This window comes from Rhinatrema bivittatum, chromosome 2 (assembly GCF_901001135.1).
Source record: "Rhinatrema bivittatum chromosome 2, aRhiBiv1.1, whole genome shotgun sequence".
Lineage (NCBI taxonomy): Eukaryota > Metazoa > Chordata > Amphibia > Gymnophiona > Rhinatrematidae > Rhinatrema > Rhinatrema bivittatum.
This window is the reverse complement of record NC_042616.1, coordinates 393811801-393831465: the sequence shown is the minus strand read 5'-3', so window position 1 is coordinate 393831465 and position 19665 is coordinate 393811801. Positions and strand designations below refer to the sequence as shown.

The 19665-nt window shown below is 46.2% G+C and overlaps 1 protein-coding gene across 1 annotated transcript in view; it reads right to left on the bottom strand.

Moving 5' to 3' along the window:
• The window catches only part of ROPN1L (rhophilin associated tail protein 1 like), a 296316-nt gene that overhangs the window by 112553 nt on the left and 164098 nt on the right, over positions 1-19665 (bottom strand).

Sequence of the window (19665 nt, the reverse complement as noted above, 5' to 3'; positions counted from 1 at the left end):
TGGATTGCTGTGGACTGCAGTGCGGTCAAAGTAAAAAGCCAGCGCACGTTTACAATCTAAGGTGTGTAAGAGCCTTACACACTTAGACTTGATGAGAATGAGGACTTGGAAAGAATGTGGGTAAAACTATGGATTGGTTCAAGTGGAATTCCGTAACTACCTTGGGAAGAAATTTTGGATGTGTTCGGAGAACTACTCTGTCATGAAGGAATTTTGTGTAAGGTGAGTACGTGACAAGTGCTTGTAACTCATTAACCCTTCTAGCTGATGTAATTGCTATTAGGAAGATAGTTTTCCATGTGAGAAATTTAAAATCACAGTAATTCATGGGTTCAAAAGGAGAACGCATGAGTCTTGTTAAAACCACATTCAGGTCCCAATTCGGTGGCCGAATTGGTGGTTTAAGGTGAGTTAAACCTCTCGTAAATCTACTGATGAGAGGTTGTGTGGATACTTATGCATCTCCCAACTTGTTATGGTAAGCCAAGATAGCACTTAAATGTACCCGTACAGATGAAGTCTGGAGACCAGAGTCTGAAAGGTCATATAAATAATCTAATAGAGAAGTTGTGGGGCAAGAAAAAGGATCAATACTCTTTTGCTTGCACCACAAGTTAAACCTTTTCCATTTCGAAGAATAGTTCTTTCGTGTTGAAGGTTTACGTGAAGCTATAATCACTTGAGATATATTGGTTGAAAGATTGAGTGGTTGTAATATCAAGCTTTCAACATCCATCCTGTCAGGGATAGGGATTGAAGGTTGGGATGGCACAACCGACCCTGATCCTGAGTTATGAGATTGGGAGCTACACCCAGGCGAATTGGATCTCTGATTGAGAGGTCTTGAAGTGTGGGAAACCATACTTGTCGAGGTCAATACGGGGCTATGAGTATCATAGACCCTTTGTCATGTTGTAGCTTCACTAGAGTTTTGGTTATGAACGGTATTGGAGGATACGCGTATAGAAGGCCTGAGTTCCAAGGGCGAGCAAAGGCGTCCTTGGCTGGCTGGCTCTTCTGTTTCTATAGAGAACAAAATCTGTCCACTTTGTGATTCAGGTGTGACGCAAAGAGGTCTATTGTTGGTTGTCCCCAACGTTGAAAGATCCTGGTCGCTATTGAGGGATCCAGGGACCATTTGTGTGGTTGGAACTGACGACTGAGTCAATCCGCCAGTACATTGTGAATGCCTGCCAGATAAGTGGCCCGGAGAAACATTGAGTGTGTCAGGGCCCAGTCCCAAATCTGTGCAGCTTCTTGACAAAGGAGGTACGAGCCCGTACCTCCCTGTTTATTGATGTACCACATGGCTACTGTGTTGTCTGTTTGGATCAGAACAATCTTGTGTGAAAGGCAGTCCTTGAATGCATGCAGCGCATAACGTATAGCTCGAAGTTCCAGGAAATTGATTTGAAATGTTGCTTCGAGTTTTGTCCCGGTCCCCTGGGTTTGGAGATTGTTGGTGTGAGCTCCCCAACTCAAGGTGGATGCATCTGTAGTTAAAGTGATCTGTGGGGATGGTTGCTGGAAGAGTAGGCCCTTGCGCAAGTTGACCCTGTTCGCCCACCATAGTAGAGATGAACATAGTTGGTGAGTTACTTGAATTGTAGAGGACAGTGGTTGAATGGCTTGGATCCATTGTGATCATAATGTCCATTGGGTTACTCTCATGGTGAGCCTTGCCATAGGAGTGACATGAACTGTGGAGGCCATGTGGCCTAGTAAGGTTAGAAACTGATGAGCTGTTGCTTGTTTCTTTGAGTGAATTGAGTGTGCCATTAGGGAAAGTGTTTCTGCTCAATCCTCGGGTAGAAAAGCCTTTGAGAGGATAGTGTTCAATTCTGCTCCGATAAATTGAAGCAGGTGAGATGGAGTGAGATGGGACTTTTGATAATTGATGAGAAAACCCATCGAGTGAAGTAGAGTAATTGTTCAATTGAGAGAAGTGAAAGCTCCTTGTAGAGATTGACTTCTGATGAGCCAGTCGTCCAAATTTATGTATTTATGTATTTATTTAGTGTTTTTCTATACCTGCATTCAAGATTAGAATCACATCATGCTGGTTTACATTAAACAAGGGGGTGTAAATTAAAATAAATAACTGAACAGAACTGTAACAAGTGTAATGAAAAAAACCTCTGAAGTTACAATAAAACAGGATGCTAAAACTGGGTGGAGGAAAGTCTAAAGGAACTTAACAGTAAAAGCCATTATTTACAGTATTATAAGAATGTCTGATTGTGGTTGTTGTTAATATACGATTCAAATAGGGTCTGGAAATGCTTGTTTGAACAACCACATCTTAAGCCTTTTTCTGAATGTTCGAAGGCACAATTCTTGACGAAGTTCTGGAGGAATGGAGTTCCATAGAGATGGTCCTGCTGTAGAGAAAGCTCGGTCTCTAAATGATATATGTTGAGAGGTTTTGGCATGGGGGACATGTAGTGAGTCTTTGTAAGCTTCTCTAGTAGGTCTGGAGGAGGTATGTTTTCTGAATGGGATTTGTAGGTTTAGTGGAGCTTGGTGATGGATGGCTTTAAATATTGTGGTAATGGCCTTATGCATGATTCTGTAGTGGATTGGCAGCCAGTGTAGGTCTTTAAGTATGGGAGAAATGTGGTGTCTTCTCCTCGTGTTTGCCAGTATTCTGGCTGCCACATTTTGTACCATCTGAAGAGGTCTGGTGTGAGAAGAGGGGAGACTAGTAAGATAGAGTTACAGTAGTCTATCTTAGAGAAGATTATAGCTTGCAGAACCATTCTGTAATCTTGAAAGTGAAGGAGTGGTTTTATTCTTTTCAAGACATGTAGTTTGTGGAAACAGTCTTTAGTTGTTTGGTTGATGAAGGGTTTAAGGTTTAGCCGATTATCAATGATAACCCCTAAGTCCCTTGCTTGGGTGATGTGAAGGTTTGATGGAGTGTTCGAGGTGATAGTACTATTTTCCGGGGAGATGAGAAGGAGTTCAGTCTTATTGGAATTTAGAATTAAGTTTAAGTTGGTGAGGAGGCCGTTAATTTCCTGAAGGCAGTTTTCCCAGAATTCAAGTGTTTTAGTAATAGATTCTTTTAGGGGGATCACGATCTGGACATTGTCAGCGTATAAGAAGTGTTTTAGGTTCATTTTGGTTAACAGCTTGCATAGTGGAAGGAGGTAAATATTGAAGAGGGTGGGGGACAAGGAAGAACCCTGGGGAACTCCTAGGGAGGAATGGTAACGGAGTGATTCTTTGTTGTGCATTTTAACCTTGTAGCCTCTGTTAACAAGGAAAGTTTTGAACCAGGCCAGAGCAGTTCCTGTTACTCCAATGTTTGACAACTGGTTTAGGAGGATGGAATGGTTCAGAGTGTCAAAAGCCGCTGAGAGGTCGAGGAGAATCAGTAAGAAGGAGTAACCTTTGTCTAGGCCCATGATGAGATAGTCTGTCAGGGATATGAGTAGAGATTCTGTGCTAACTGCTTTTCTGAATCCAAATTGGGAGGGAAACAGAATTTTGTGGTCTTCTATATAATCCGATAATTGTGTGTTGACTAATTTTTCCATGACCTTGGCTATAAATGGGAGGTTGGAGATTGGGCGGAAGCTATTGGGATCTTTAGGGTCCAGATTAGGTTTCTTTAGGGGTGGTTTGATGGAGGCCAGTTTAAGGTCGTCTGGATAGATTCCCTGGGATAGAGAACAGTTAATGATGTCCGCCAATGCTTTGGAGATGGAGTCTGGGATTAGTAGTAGCAGTTTAGAGGGGATTCGGTCGAAGGGATGAGAGGAGGGTTTCATGTTCTTCAAAACTGCTTGGATCTCTGAGGTTGTTATAGGATCAAATGATTTAAGAGATATGTCTTTATTGGGGTGGTGATATAAACTAGAAGGCGAGATGGTGTTGGAAGGAAGCTGTGATAGGAGGTTATTGATTTTATTTTGAAAGAAGAGGGCCAACTCTTCTGCTTTTGATTGAGTTTGGTTGAGTGGAATGTCAGGAGCATTGATTTGTGTTAGATTGGAAACATATGCAAAAAGGGCTTTAGCATTGAAGATGAGGTCATGTATTTTATGAGCATAGAAGACCCTTTTTTCTTTTAGGGTGGAGCTCTTGTAGTAGTGCAGAGCAAGCTTGTAGGCTGAGAGGGTGTTGTGGCCAGGTGCTTTACGCAATTTACCCTCTTTCTGTCATAGGCTCTGTTTGAGTTTTCGAAGGTCACTAGTGAACCATGGCTGTCTTTTGGAAGAGTTGGGGTTAAATTTTTTTGTTGTTAGTGGGCATAATTTATTTGCTATGGCCTCTGTTATGTTGTTCCAGGAGTGGAGAGCTGAGTTGGGAGAGGAGACGTCAATGTGTGGGAGTTCTAAGGCCAGCTGTTTGCTGAGTTCGTCTGATGAGCAGGTTTTTCTGTAGAGAAATGTAGGTTGAGGGAGGTGGATTTTATTGGATTCCGCCAGCGTGATGTTGGTGGAGATTAATGTGTGGTCTGACCAGGGAACTAGCTTACATACTGGGTGGGATGAATGTGTGATACCCGAGTTTACAAAGATAAGGTCCAAAGTGTGACCCGCTTTATGGGTAGGTTTGTTTATTATCTGCTTGAATCCCATGGCTGACATGGCGGTGAGGAAAGCCTCGCAGCTGGATGAGCGTGTGGGGTTGTCAACATGCAAGTTGAAATCTCTGAGGATTACAGCTGGGGAGTCCAGATTTATGTGTGATGCTGTTATTTCAACAAAGGTGGAGGGATCTGCTTCCATGAGGCCAGGTGGGGCATACGCAAGGAGAATTTGTAGTTGGTCTGATATATATATATAATGTAGTTGGTCTGATTTATATATAATAGCAGCACACATGGACACTTTCCTTGTGCAAGTGTACTGCTATTACTGCCAGACATTTGGTGAATAATCTGGGAGCAGAGGCAAGTCCGAAAGGTAGTACTTTGTATTGGAAATGATGATGACCCATCATGAAGCGCAGATACTTGCGATGAGGAGGGAATATTGGAATGTGAGCGTGTCTTGAAGATCCAGAGAACAAAGCCAGTCTCCTGTTTGAAGAAGCGGAAGCATGGTGCCTAGAGAGACCATCCTGAACTTTTCTTTTTTCAGAAATTTGTTGAGATTTCTGAGATCTAGGATGGAACGTAGGCCTCCGGTTTTCTTTGGAATGAGGAAATAACAGGAGTAGAATCCTCTGCCCTGCTGAGTCCGGGGCACTGGTTCCACAGCCCTGGCTTTCAGAAGGGGGGATAATTCTACTTGCAATTGGAGTATGTGATTTTTGCTGAGAGAGAAACATTTTGGAGGAAAATCTGTTGGAATTGAGAGGAAATTGAGTTGGTAACCTCGAGATACTATTGCAAGTACCCATTGGTCCGTTGTTATTGGAATCCAATTGTTGTAAAACCAGGTTACTCGGCCTCCTACCGGTCATTCTGGCTGAGTATTGGAGAGGTAGCTGTGTTCTCTGGAAGTGGCCTCACAAGCCAGCAGCAGGCCCTGTCTGTGGCATCGGTTGAGGCCTAGTCGCCCTAGGTTGTCTGGGTTGAGGTCTTTGCTGTGTTCTAGAAGGCCTGGTCCTAGATGTAGGAGGGTAGTACCGCCTTTGCCTATAAAAAGGTCTTCTAGTTTCTTTCCGTTGAGGCCTATGCCCAAAGTGCGTAGGGGGATCCTGTGGAATCAAGGAAAGCTGTCTCAGGGTTTCAGTATGTTCTTTTAATTGAGCAACTGCATCCTGGACTTTGGATCCAAAAAGGTTATCTCCTAAGCATGGCAGATCTACTAATTTATCCTGGACTTCAGGCCTGAGGTCCGAGGCTTTAAGCCATGCCCAACGCCTGGCACTGATCCCAGATGCAGCCACTCTGGAAGCTGTCTCAAACCCGTCATAGGCTGCGCGGACTTCATGTTTGCCTGCCTCCAGCCCTTTGTGGATGATGGCTTGGGCTGCTTCTTGATATTGTGATGGAAGAGATGGAATGAATTCTTGCATTTGCTTCCACAAATCTCTTTGATATTGGGTCATATAAAGTTGATATGAAGAGATTCTCGAATTTAACATGGCCCCTTGGTAGACCTTCCGTCCCAGGGAATCTAAAAATCTATGATCTTTACCTGGGGAATTTGAGGAATGTGGTCTAATTCTTTTGGATTTTTTTTCTGTGCAGACTCCACCACTACTGATTGGTGAGGGAGCTGCGATTTTTGGTATCCAGGAGCAGACTGCACTAAATATGTACTGTCCATTCGTTTGTTGACAGCTGGCACTGAGCAGGGATGTTCCCAAACATGAATTTGCAAATCTAGGAGACCATCATGCACTGGTATAGCTACCACTTGCTTTGGAGGGTCTACAAATTGAAGTACCTCCAGGGTTTGCTGCCTGGTGTCTTGCTCTGTGACTAATTTGAATGGTATGGTGTCAGCCATTTCATGGACAAAAGTTGTAAATGAGAAATCTTCTGGAGGAGATTTTTTCCTTGGATCTGGTGGAGATGGATCAGACATAAAGTCTTCAGATGAGGTATCTGATTGAGTGTCGCTCCAAGTGTCATATGGATCTTGGACTTGCGGAGAAATTGTGGAAGTCTTAGGTGGTGGAGGAATTCCTGAAGGCCCTGGTAATGGATCCTCAATAGGTGACTCCTCAGTATGCTCTTCCTGTGGATTAGAGGGAAGAGATTCGAGCAGATCATGATATTTTTTCAGTAAGATCTGATATAATGCTGACTCTGGGAGTCCTAGATCCCCAGGAAGGAGTGGCACCGATGGTGACGGCGTTGGAATCGAAGATAGGGTTGTTGTCTTCGGTGGTCGCTTCAAAGTCACCGTAGTTGTTATCGGTTTAGGCCCTGGCATCGATGCACTTATGGACAACGGCATCGGTGCCGGCATCGACAGGGTCGTCGTTGGTAAGGTCACCGACATTGGCATCGATACCGGCATCGGTTCAAGCACCGGCATCGGTGTTGACACCGGCATCAGTGACGTCACCGGCATCGGCACAGTCGCCGGCATTGGCACGGTCGCCGGAATAGGTGTCTGTTCCTTCAAGGCCTGGATCACCGCTTGTCTTATAAACATCGACAATTCCTGCGATACAGCTGGGGTAGGTTCGATCAATGATGTAGGCCCCGATGCTGGTAGCAGAGTTTCCTGATGCTTTTGCCGTTTAGCGGTCGGTTCTCCCGGGGAGAGGGTTAACGCTGACATCTGTGTGAGTCGATGTCGGTGCCTATGTTTGGGCCTATGCTCGACTACCGACCTTATCGACGCCATCGAAGTCGATGGCGATGCATGATCTCCCGATCCTTCCAGACGACGTTTTTTCAGCAAAACGTTTTTGGAGACTCCTGCTGGGGACGATTTTGTCAATGTTGAAGGAGAAGGAAGAAGCTGAAGGTGAAAGAGGTGTTCCATTTTCTCCTGTCTAAGTTTTCTTCCTTTGGGAGTCATCTCTGCACATTGTGGGCAGGATGAGACATCGTGTTTGTCTCCCAAACAGAGAACACACAAGGTGTGGATCTGTTATGGACATTGTCCGATTACACATCGGACATTTTTTAAATCCTGAAGCCATCTTTTCACCAACAGCCGTCGATGAAAAGAGGGGAAAAATTTTGAGAGAGAGAGTTTTTACTTAAAAGTAAAAACGAGACTATAATTTCTCACCGTCCAGTGGAAATGAGAGAGAGATCCCATATGGGAGAAAAATATTTTGAAAAATCAATGACTTTTCAGTTAGTAAGTCTGTGAGAAAACTCACAGGGCTCCTATCTCCGCGATGCTTACAGCAGTGCGGAAAAACGAAGACTGAAGAGAGACCCCTGTGGCAGAGAATATCATGGCATGCTGGGCATGCTCAGTGGCCTCACAGTGCCAGTCAAAAGTTTCTAGAAACTTTGACAGAAAGTTTTCCCGTAATAGGGCTCCGTCAGTGACGTCACCCATGTGTGAGGACTAGCATCCTGCTTGTCCTGGGATAATGCAACTTAGATCTATATGGCTCCAGCCCCGGAGGAATTTCCCCATCCTCCAAGGAATAAGGATCGGTTTCATCAACCATACCGTCCAGGTCCCTATGAGAACAACCTATGGCAGGCCTAGCCTTACTCCAACGCTTACCCACAACACCAGGTGTGCAGAGATCGCAAGACTGCAATCCTGAATCACTATTAACTGGGGCCAATGATTGCGCCTGAAGAAAAGAATGCATTCCTTGAAAAAGTTACACCCCAAAAAAAATACATGGATCCAGGCCAAAATCAGGGCGCACTGGTACTGCGCTCACTGAACTACCTTCCCCCACTGAGGAACCAGTTAGTGAGTCCCAATTCTAGGCAAGATCTCTGGTAACTCTTTTTCCATTCCCACAAGCAGGGAAGCATCGGGCTTAGGAAAATCAGACGGAGACAAGTCTCCTTGAGCCTCCAAACAGTGCTGACACAAATTAGAGGGAATGGCAGGCTGAGATGGCTGAATACTGCAAACAGCACACAGCGCAAGGCGCTTAGGCTTCTTTGCTACTGGTGCCATAATAAATCACACTCTAAACTGACTCTGAGAAGAGTGCATGCCTGACTGAGCTCGTCGCTTGAAAAGGACTATATGCCCCAAAAATTAGGTGTCCAAAAATTTGGTGCCTAATATACCTGATCAGCTGGACGCCCAATTTCTCATGCGTCCAACTTTCAGGCGCCCTGAAGCACAGCACTGTGTGTCCAATTAGGCGCCTCAAGGCGTACTACCAAGCATCAAGAAGGCGTCCTATGCACCAAACTGTGCATTCATATGCGCCCAACATATCACTACTCCTGGGGGAATTCTGCGCAAAAAAATTTAAAATTCTGTGCACAAAAACTGAAAATTCTGCAAAATTCTGCAAACTTTATATTGGTCAAAATAACATGACAGTCTTTAAGTAATTACATTTTAAGGGGTAGATTTTTAAAAACGGCGCGTTCGCGTACTTTTGTTCGCGCTCCAGGCGCAAACAAAATTCCGCTGGATTTTAGCAGATACGCGCATAGCCGCGCGTATCTGCTAAAATCCAGGATCGGCGCGCGCAAGGCTGCCGATTTTGGGCAGCCGGTGCGCGCCGAGCCGCGCAGCATGCCTCCGTTCCCTCCGAGGCCGCTCCGAAATCCCTCACTCTCTCGCACACACACATCCCCTCATACAGGGCCCTCTCTCTTGCATATACACCCACACAAGCTCCCTTTCTCTTTCATACATACATCCTCACACAGGCTACCTATGTCTCTCTCACACAGCCCTTCACACAGGCTCTGTCTCACACATACACAATCCCTTCACACAGGCTAGCACCCTCACACACAATCCCTTTTTCATACACACGAGCTCCCAATCTCTCACACACATACACACTCCTTCACAATCTCCTCATATAGGCTCCCTCTCTCTGAAACCCACACTCAAGCATCCCCCCAGCCCCCTTGTCTTACCTCCCATGCTCTCTCTCACACCCTCCCTCTCTCTGAAACCCACACTCAAGCATCCCCCCAGCCCCCTGTTCTTATCTCCCATGCTCTCTCTCACACCCTCCGGCTCCTCTGAAACCTACACTCAAGCATCCTCCCCATTCCCCCTCTTACCAACCAAGCTGTCTCTCACCCTCCTCCACACCCCCTCTCCTCTCTCACACACACATTCTCGCTCACCAGCATCCCCCTCCCCTCACATAGGCTCCCTCTCTCTGAAACCCACACTCAAGCATCCCCCCACTATGCTCTCTCATACCCTCCTGCTCTCTCTCACCCTCCCCATCCCCCTCTTACCAACCATGCTCTCTGTCACTCTCCCCTCTCTCACACACACATTCTCTCTCACACCGGCATTCCCCCACTATGCGCTCTCTCACCCCCTCCTGCTCTCTCACACTCTCCCCTCCCCTCTCTGACACACATTCTCTCTCACCAGCATGCCGCGGGAAGCGTTCCATTTGTGGCAAAGATGAAGGCCCGGCGCACCGTTCGCGGCAAAAAGGGAAGGCCCCCGTGTGCCGCGAAAGGTGCGCTGGGCCTTCATCCTCGTCGCGAACAGAGCACATCCCGCAGCACACGGGGGCCTTCATCTTTGCCGCGAACGGAGCGTGTGCCGTGGGCCACGCTCCATTCGCGGCATGCAGGGGTCTCCTCTGCTATTTTCTGCGCAAAATTTGGCAATTCTGCGCATGGGGGGAATTCTGCGCAGTAACACACTGGGGGAATTTGCGCAGTAATGCAGAATTCCTCCAGGAGTACATGGCGCCCAGCTAGGCACACTATTAGATGTCCAGCCGGGCATTCAGAGCAAACCAATGTCCTGAACAGGGCAGACTTGCATGTCGTGGAAATACGCAAATGCCACCGTGGCCTACCATACGGCAAAATTCAGAGCCTGAAAGTGGGGTCTAGCCCAAAGCACTGCTCAACCCACTAGGTTGCCCGAGCTCCCCAACTCCCCTGGAGGTGGGAACGGACATCGAATTGGCACGCTGAGACCGGAGACCAGAGGGGAGAGGAATCCCTAAAATCAACTCCCCTTCTTTCACCTTTTTTTTTTCTTTTTTTTAAAACTCTTTAACTGAGCTTAGTCCGTCCTGGCCAAGAATGGAGTTGCTCTCCAGCTGCGGGGGGGAGAGAGCATGTACCTTCACTGCCGTGCTTGGCTTCCTGCACCCACTTGCCTTTCAGCTGTTTTGTTTTTTTTGTTGTTTTTTTTTTTTTTACCGCTATGTCAATGCCATTAAAAACAAAAAAAAAAACAAAAACATAAACCAGCTCCCGGACCAAGGCACTCATCTGGGGGAGAATCTACCAAAAGCACCTCAGGAAATCCCAACTGAGGGAGGGACCATAAGGTATCACCACAGGAGAGCGGGGCAATAAACTTCTATCCTTCTTTCTCTTTCTATTATACTTCAACGCAATTCCCAGTAGGGAGATGCACGTCCACCAACTGCCGGAAACAGAGAATACTGGCAGGCTGTCAGTGCAGGAGTATATTTGCTGTGACTTCAGCTTTGCTCCGTCTCCATCTGCTGGTAGAGGTGCATAACCCACTGAATTTGGATCCACCTGTCTGAATGTTAAGAAAACTGGTCTTAAAGACCAGACTACATGTAGAATGTATTCAAGCAAGTTTTGTGGAAGTAAAATAATGCTACTCTCTTCTAAATTAAAAATCTCTTTCATTTGAAACCATATTTCCTTCTGGTTTTGCACAACTGAACACCACTAGATACTAATTTATAAAAGTTTTTTTCTACTAGTACAAAAATGTGAACACACTTTTCTTTAAATCAAACCTCTAGTGTACATTTCAGGGGTACTGAAATTTGATACTCACTTAGGGCCTGATTTACTAAGCTGTTTCTTCATGGACACAAATCAGGCCTTTAGAATATTATACTCTGGGGACAGGGAAATACCTGTCCCCAGAGTATAATACCAATGAAAATGTGTGCACTAAATCCAAATAAATAAAAATATATAGTACTTACTTTTGTGAAAAAGGTATTGTAAAATATAAACATTTGCTGCATTTATCAGAGAAAAATAACAATGAAAGCATGCTCCAACACAAAGGTGTGAACTTCAGTATATTTATTTAATAAAGTATCTAGCTTTATGCAATTAATAAAGTCACATAGTACATGGATAAATCTATTTTTAATATTTTCTTTTTCCCTATAAAATATTGATTATACCTCAACATTGATGGCTGCTCTGAACTGCTGATGAATGCTTCCTGATATATAGCACTGTCACTTTTCTTCTAAGACATCCTTTTTGTAACTGAAGAAATCTGATACTCTAATCATCCCATCATTTCTACGATTCCTATGTCACATAAAAAAGATCTTTATACTCTTAATTCTTTAAAATGAGAAAATATTTAACACTGTGCTAAAATTATTCTACAATAGAAATGCATTCTACATAGAATTGTATTTAAACTCTAGATGTGTGCCATCTTATTTCTTTACTGTATTAGTTATACAGTATATTATCCACTATTTTCAACAATCTGATTTTTCTTTAAACCATCATTCATCATAGCTGAAGAACTAGTATACTCAATGAATCTGTATAAATCCATAAGATTATTAGAATGAAGACCTTTACTGGCTGAGCTAATGAATAAGAAAATAAATGGCTCATTACCACAAAAGTGTCAATCAATAAGAACAAAAAGTCTAGGGTCATCTGCACAGGATGGTCATGGTTACTTAACATCAATAAGTATAAGGCAAATAGATGTATGGACAACAACCTCACTAGTTTTGATGGCTGTTTAGATTATTTCAAAGCATGGTGGTAAGGCATTGAAGGTGTTAAAGTACCGAACTTGAAAGAACCAACGAGGAAGACAATGCTTGGAATGACCCACAGCAAAGGTGGTGAAGCCAGCATGTAATGGAATTTAAATATGCTTGGAACAGATATAGAAAGCAGTGATAGGAACAGGGTTGAAAACTTGGTTAAAAGATATTGGCATTGGGGGGGGGGGGGGGGCTCACTTTAAGAATGGGAATTTATATGCTTATTTATACAAAGTGTAGAGAGCTAGAGAGAAGGCATCAGGGCAGACAAGGTAATCCAATATGTTCTTATCTGCCATTATCCACCATGTAAGAGGACTAGTAAAAATAAAGAATAATAAGGTTGATATTCAAAAGGGTTTGTCTGGCTAAGATCAGGACTTAGCTGATCAAACCCAAAAAAGGTAACTTTCAAACAACTCCTTGCAGCAGCATATACACATATATATGGCTGTGCATAGCTCTAAGATAGCATTTTATAACTCACACATATTTGATATGTGCATATTATAATATACATGTATTTCTATCCTGTAACATGCTTACATGCGAATATATGCAATACATTGAAAGCAGAGTTGCTTACCTGTAACAGGTGTTCTCCCAGGACAGCAGGATGTAGTCCTCACATATGGGTTGCGTCATCAGGCGGAGCCCTATTACGGAACACTTTTGTCAAAGTTTCTAGAAACTTTGATTGGCACATTGAGCATGCCCAGCATGCCATGATCCCTGTGGACACAGCGAGCGAAAAAATAAAATAATAAACGTAAGCGAACCCAACTCCGCGGGGTGGCGGGTGGGTTTCGTGAGGACTACATCCTGCTGTCCTGGGAGAACACCTGTTACAGGTAAGTAACTCTGCTTTCTCCCAGGACAAGCAGGATGGTAGTCCTCACATATGGTTGGTTAGCAACCTACAGGCTGACTCATATTACAACAGGCCAATAGCAGACAACTCGTGCAGCAGGCACAATAGTTGGGGTGCTATTGGCAATGATGAGGAAGCCTGAAATCACAGCAGGTGGTTGTGGAAGGAGTTGGGTATTATACTGGAACAAAGTTTTTCAAGACAGATTGGCTTGTAACAAGCTATATGTGGGCAAGACGTCTCACAAGATTAAAACCAGAATTATAGAACATAAATCTAATATAAAGATGGGGAGAGACAAAGCTCCGCTGGTAGCACATTGGATACAAACACCTCACTCGGTAGCGGATCTCAATTTTTTTGTCAGAGACGTGATATCGCCTCTGGCTAGAGGAGGTGATTTTTCTACAATTTTGATCAGAAGGGAGCAAAAATGGATTTACATATTAGATACAGTAGCCCCCAAAGGATTGAACGCAGAGCTTGAATGGAATCATTTTATTTAAACTTGTATATGACGTTGTGGGAGGTGAGTGCTGATTGGTTGGTAGGATGTGCTTGTCATCGGCGTGGTTTCGCGCCAAAACAGTCTGTCAGGACTTTAAATTCTGGTTTCTTAGACTGCACTTTGTGCTCCTGAATGTTACTGAAATGACTTGTGACACAGGTATGTTCACTGTTGGAAATGTCTGTCTTGTTACGAGCGTGCGCGGGCGCGGTCGTCTCAAGCGGGTGGTGAGCCCTTGGGCCACGGCTGGACTCAAGGAGGAGCCCAAAGCCACACCGTGGGAGGTGAGCTGAGCAGGCATGGGGAGCCAGGCGGGTACAAAAGCAGGGAGTCCGACCCTCAGCCGGACCTGCACGCCCATGGTAGCCAACACTGGGAAGTTGACTGATGAACGGTCCTCCGACTGTTCCCGGCCCTTTCGGACCTGCTGCTGGGAACGGCAATGGGCAGCAGGCCGGACAGAGGCGAGGGCAGACAGAGTCCTTTACACTGAAGACATCGTAGACAAGGCAGGTGCAGACATCGTAGACAAAGGCAGGTGCAGACATCGTAGACAAAGGCAGGTGCAGACATCAAAGATGAGGGCTGGAAGGAGACACGGGCACTGTCCCAGAGGGCGCCCTACTCAGCCCACCCACGGGACTGAGTCGCGGACCACCCCGTCCCATACGCGCCCTACTCAGCCCAGGAAGGCTGGTCGCGGACCACACTGGGAACAGGAGAGTGCTGGGAAAGGTCCAGTCGAGAGGGAACTCCGATGCCGGGACCAATGACATCCGAAGCCCCGTCGGCTGGCAGGAACAGAAGCTCAAGAGCCCGGGGGACGAATCCCTCCTGTTGGCCACACCAGGGCCCAACAGGCCAGAAGGCTCAGGAGCCAGACGAGGACATAGGGCAGAACAACCGGAACTGGAACAGGATCAGGCGGCTTCAGGAACAGACATCAAAGCAAGGTCAGGAACAGACATCAAGGCGAGGTCAGGACAAGGAGCCATCAACGCAAGGCAGACCACGGTAGACCTGGATCGGCAAGGTTACAGACAACTGTAGAGCCCAATCCGAAGGCAAGTTGCAAGTGACAAGAAAGTCCTTATATACTGGAGGTTGTAGGCAACTCCCTGGGAGGAGTTTGCCAGGACCGCCCCTCGCTGGCCCTATAAGTGGGGTAGAGAGCTGCGGGCCGGCCCCTAGGGAAGGGCGTCGCCAAACAGGAAGTCCAAACGCCGGCATGCAAGCCACAGGCAGGTCTCAGGAACAACTAGGCCTCCCAGGCCCTGGAGCAAGTCCCGGATGGTGCACAGGAGAGGCCCTGGCTTCGCAGCGGCCTCCGGGAGGAAGGTAAGAACTCCATGTCACAGCCTTGCAGATCTAATCCATGCAGGCTTATGTTAAGTTAGCTACCGACGCTGCTATGGCTCTAACATTATAAGCCTTGACATGGCCACCAGATTCAGGCCTGACTGGGCTTAACAGGAGGATATGCTATCTCTTAGCCAATTAAAAAGGATGCCCTTGGCAACAGTAAATTCAGGTTTTGTTGGTGTCAAAAGAAATAAAAAGCTAGGTTGACTTTCTAAGGACTTCAGTCCACTCCACATAGAAGCCAAGGCTCTCTTGCTGTCCAAACTATGCAGTATTTGTTCCCCTTTGTTGGCATGTGGCCTTAAAAAGAACAATGGAAGGCCAATTGACTGGTTAAGATGGAAGTCCAATACTCCCTTAGGCAGGAACTAAGAATGCATGCGCAGAACCACTCTATTGTGAAAATACACTTAGTATAAGGTGAATAAATTACTAGGGCCTAGAGATCACTGACTGTGAGCCAAAGTGACCACCACCAAAAATATGTCCTTCCAAGTCAGGTCTTCAGCTCACAGGAGTCTATGGGCTCAAAAGGAGCTTTCAACAATCTTGTCAAAATTACATTGTGGTCCCATAACATAGCAGGATGCTTGATAGGAGGCTTCAAGTCAAGCAAGCCTCACATGTAATAAGACAACTAAAGGCTGTAGAGAGATGTGTTTACCTTCTACATCAGCGGTTCTCAACCTGTGGGTCGCGACCCCGGCGGGGGTCGAACGACCAAAACACAGGGGTCGCCTAAAGCAGGTCCCCAACCACCGGTCCGCGGACCAGTACCGGGCCGTTGGGGTTTTTTGCCGGTCCGTGGCGCCGCGGCTGCTGCGGGGAGCCGGGGCGAAGCTGGAGACCTGCCTCCTCCAACCCCAAAAGGGAAGAGACATGGCCCAAAAAGCTAGCGCGTCGCAGTAAAGTATGTTGCTGGAGCCGCGCAGGCAGGAAGGAGGTGTATCAGCCACTGCAGGTGCTCCTCCTACTTCCTTCCTGCCCGCCCTGCCCCGGAAGACAAATGTTGCCGGAGCCGCACGGGCAGGAAGGAGGAGGCGCGTCAGCCGCGTGGGTAGAAGAGGCGCTTCAGCCGCGTGCAGAAGAGGAGCAGCGAGGCCGGGAAGACTAGGGCCGCTGCAGAGCCCATCCTGTGGCAACCCGTAAAGAAGAGGCCCAGAGGTGAGAGAGAGGTGTGTGCGAGTATGAGATGAGTTGAGAGATTGTGTGTGAGAGTGAGTTGAGAGACTGTGTGTGTTTGCAGAGACAGCATGTGAGAGCCTCTGTGTGTGTGAAAGAGACAGCATGTAAGAGTGAGAGCCTGTGCTTGAGCAAGGCAGCAAGTGGGGGTGTGAGAGAGCCTGTGTGTGAGAATCAGACAGCCTGTGCCAGTGAAAGACTGTGTGTATGAATGATTGCATGAGAGAGAGAGCATGTGACAGTGAGAGCCTGTGTGTGTATGTGTGTGTGAGAGAGAAATGCACGTGAGAATGAGAACCTGACTGTGTGTTTGAGGGAAGAAGACAGGTGGAGAGAAAAGAAATAGAAAAAAAGGCAATATAAAAGGAAATGGCAAAAAAATAAGAAAGGGAAGCAGATGTAAAAAAAATAAATTACTTTTTACTGATTGGTACATGTAATCTTTGGGAATGTGCAAGAGTAGCACTTTCTCTATGGCGGATCTCACAATGTACGAGATCAACATGGAGGAAGTGGAAACCCACGGGGCCTGCACAGAGGAGGCAGCAGAATGGGCTTCAGTGCCAATAGCAGCAATCAGCGCCTCCCCAATAGCCACGTGGCAGCAGTGGCAGTAATTAGATTAATTGTTTGACTCAGCTGGAGGTGACAAAGTATGAAGTGGGATGTGAAATCAGCTTGATCTGGTGGAGAATTAGGATTGCTGTTACACATGAACTGTATTTGGCAAACATTAAAGGGAGCCAGGATAATCAATTGAAGCCTGCAGCTGAGGACTGATTCATTATGACTCATGTAGAAATTAGTGCATTTTCCAGATTAGTCTGCATAACACAATTCTCAACATTCAGCATTATTTCTGCTGCATAGAGTTTTATCTGAGAGGCTCTGAGGTTGTGAGGGAGCCAGTAAGAGTGAGAGTATGAGTGTGTATGAGAAAATCCAGGGGAGTAAGAGTGTGTGTGAGTGGGGCGGGGGGGGGGGGGGGGGGGGGAGAGAGAGTGTCTTACACCCTGAGAGTGTATCAGTGTCTGTGAGAGTGAGAGGTTATGGTGGGTATAAGAGCATGAATGTGTATGTATGTGACAGTGTATGTGTGAGAGAGAATGGACATGTGTGTGTATGTGTGAGAGAGAGAGAGGATATAACCTCCTAATCCGTGACATTATCAGGGTGACTGGAAATCAAGAGCTCCCATGTATGGACAGCAGGGGCTTTTTAAAATCCTTATTAGTTTTAATTATTGTGTGTTATTTGATATATGTGCTGTTTTGAAATATTTTATTGGTGTTTGGGAAATTATAAAATGTATATGAGTTTAATTAATAGAAATTCTATTTATCAGTAATTTTAAAATATTCTTTTATTAGTATGGTTTTACTATTATAACTGATGCTTTATGTTTAATTTTATTGTTTTATGAGGAATGGTGGTTCTGTTTATAAATGTCATAATAAATAAGTATGCACTAAAATCCAACCCCATCCATAACCCCGCCCCCATATGACCAAAGCCCCACCCTCGCCCCGCCCTCACCCCGTCCTCGCGGGGCAAGGGCAGGGCGAGGGGTCACCGCAACATGAGGAACTGTATTGCGGGGTCACGGCATTAGAAAGGTTGAGAACCACTGTTCTACATGGTGGTGGTAAGTGCCAATTGCAATTAACCCGTGTGGCTACTGCTGCGTGGAAAAAAAAGAGACTGAAGGGGGACCCCTGCTGGATGCAGGGTTAGTGCCATGCTGGGCATGCCCAGTAGGTGCCAAAAGTTCTAGAAACTTTGACAAAAGTGTTCTGTGATTGGGCTATATCCTGATGATGTCACTCATGTGTGAGGACTACCATCCTGCTTGTCCTGTGAGAAACTAAGAATGCTGTCTTAAGCATGAGATCTTTAATTGTAGATTCTTGTAATGGTTTCAATGGAGGGGAAATTAGGGCTTTTAGAATTAAATTTAAATTCTATTGTGGTATTACAGATTTAAAGGGAGGTTATACCCTCTTAGCTTCTTTTAATAAGTGTGAGACATCTGGATGTGACGCTACAGAAATTCCTTTAACGTTTCCTCTGTAACAGGAGATTGCTGCTGCTTGAACCTTCAAAGACTTATATGCTAAACCTTTTTAATCCTTTCTATAGAAAAGTTAAAATGTCTGAAATCTATGCATGTGAGGGATATATACCAGTGTCCCTACAAGGTGACTCGAAACAGGACCATAACTGTATGCAAGCTAGGGATGTAGAATTTTTTCTTGCTTTGAGTAAAGTCAAAACTGCAGCCAGTAAATATCTTTTTATTACTAATTTTAACCTCTCAAGAGCTAGGCTGTAAGATAAAATGGAGATGGAACCTCCATTTCTATTGGACCTTGAACAGAAAATCCTGATAACTTGAGGGGTTGATTAATCTTTAGCCTCAAGTCTGTGTACTAAGGCCTTCTTTGTTGGATTAGTGGACCCTTGAGCTGACTTGGACAGATGATGGCACACTGTGGAGATACACAGTGGGTGTCGAAGCCGGGAGGCGGCACAGGCAGGAGACTAGGAGGATCTTCACCACTGGAGACCCGAGGTCCCCCCAGGAGAAGCCCGTGAAGACCCGGGCTGCTTGGACTTACAAGCGGTCTCCTGCAAGTCAGTTTCCTGAGGAAGGAGCAGTAGAGCTGGAGCCAGGAGGCCAACTGGAACTTCACCACTGGAAGTCCGTGTTCTCCCCGAGAGGAGCTCGTGAGGACCCGAGCCACTTGGCTTAGGTGAGACCTCCTGGATGAGCGCCGAAGTCAGGAACCAGTAGACGAAAGCCGGGGTCTAAAGCCAGTGGACGAAAGCCGGTGTCTGAAGCCAGTGGACGAAAGCCAAAGTCAGAAGCCAAATTGACGAAAGCCGGGATCAGAAGCCAATGGACAGAAGCCGAAGTCAGGAACAGCAACTAGCAACTCTTAACCAGAGTGAACTTTGTTGCAAGGCCAGGAGTGGAGTTGGTGCAGGGTTTAAATACCCTGGGAGCGTCTGACGTCACTCCTGGGAGGTGCTGTGTATTCCCGTGCTGGCCCCTTTAAGAATCAGATCCCTGCGTGTGCTCCTGGGGGACGGGGCCAGCCCAGACGTCAGCGGCATCTCCCTCACAGAGGGAACACCGCGAAGAAACCTGCCGGCCTGACTAGGCCTCAAGAACGCCACGGCAGCCACCAGACGTCCTGGGGTAGGTGGAGGGCCGGCCCGCGGACCTCCGAAGGTCGGGCCCGTAACAGTACACCCCCTTCTTTGCCCCCTTCCTGGGGGCTTGGGCTTAGCAGGGTGGTGTAGATGAAACTGTTGAAGAAGGGATTTATCCAAAATGTTGGAGGCAGGCTCCCAAGAATTCTCCTCCGGGCCATAGCCCTCCCAGGAGAGGAGATATTCCCATTGTCTGAGGTGGAATCGCACATCAAAT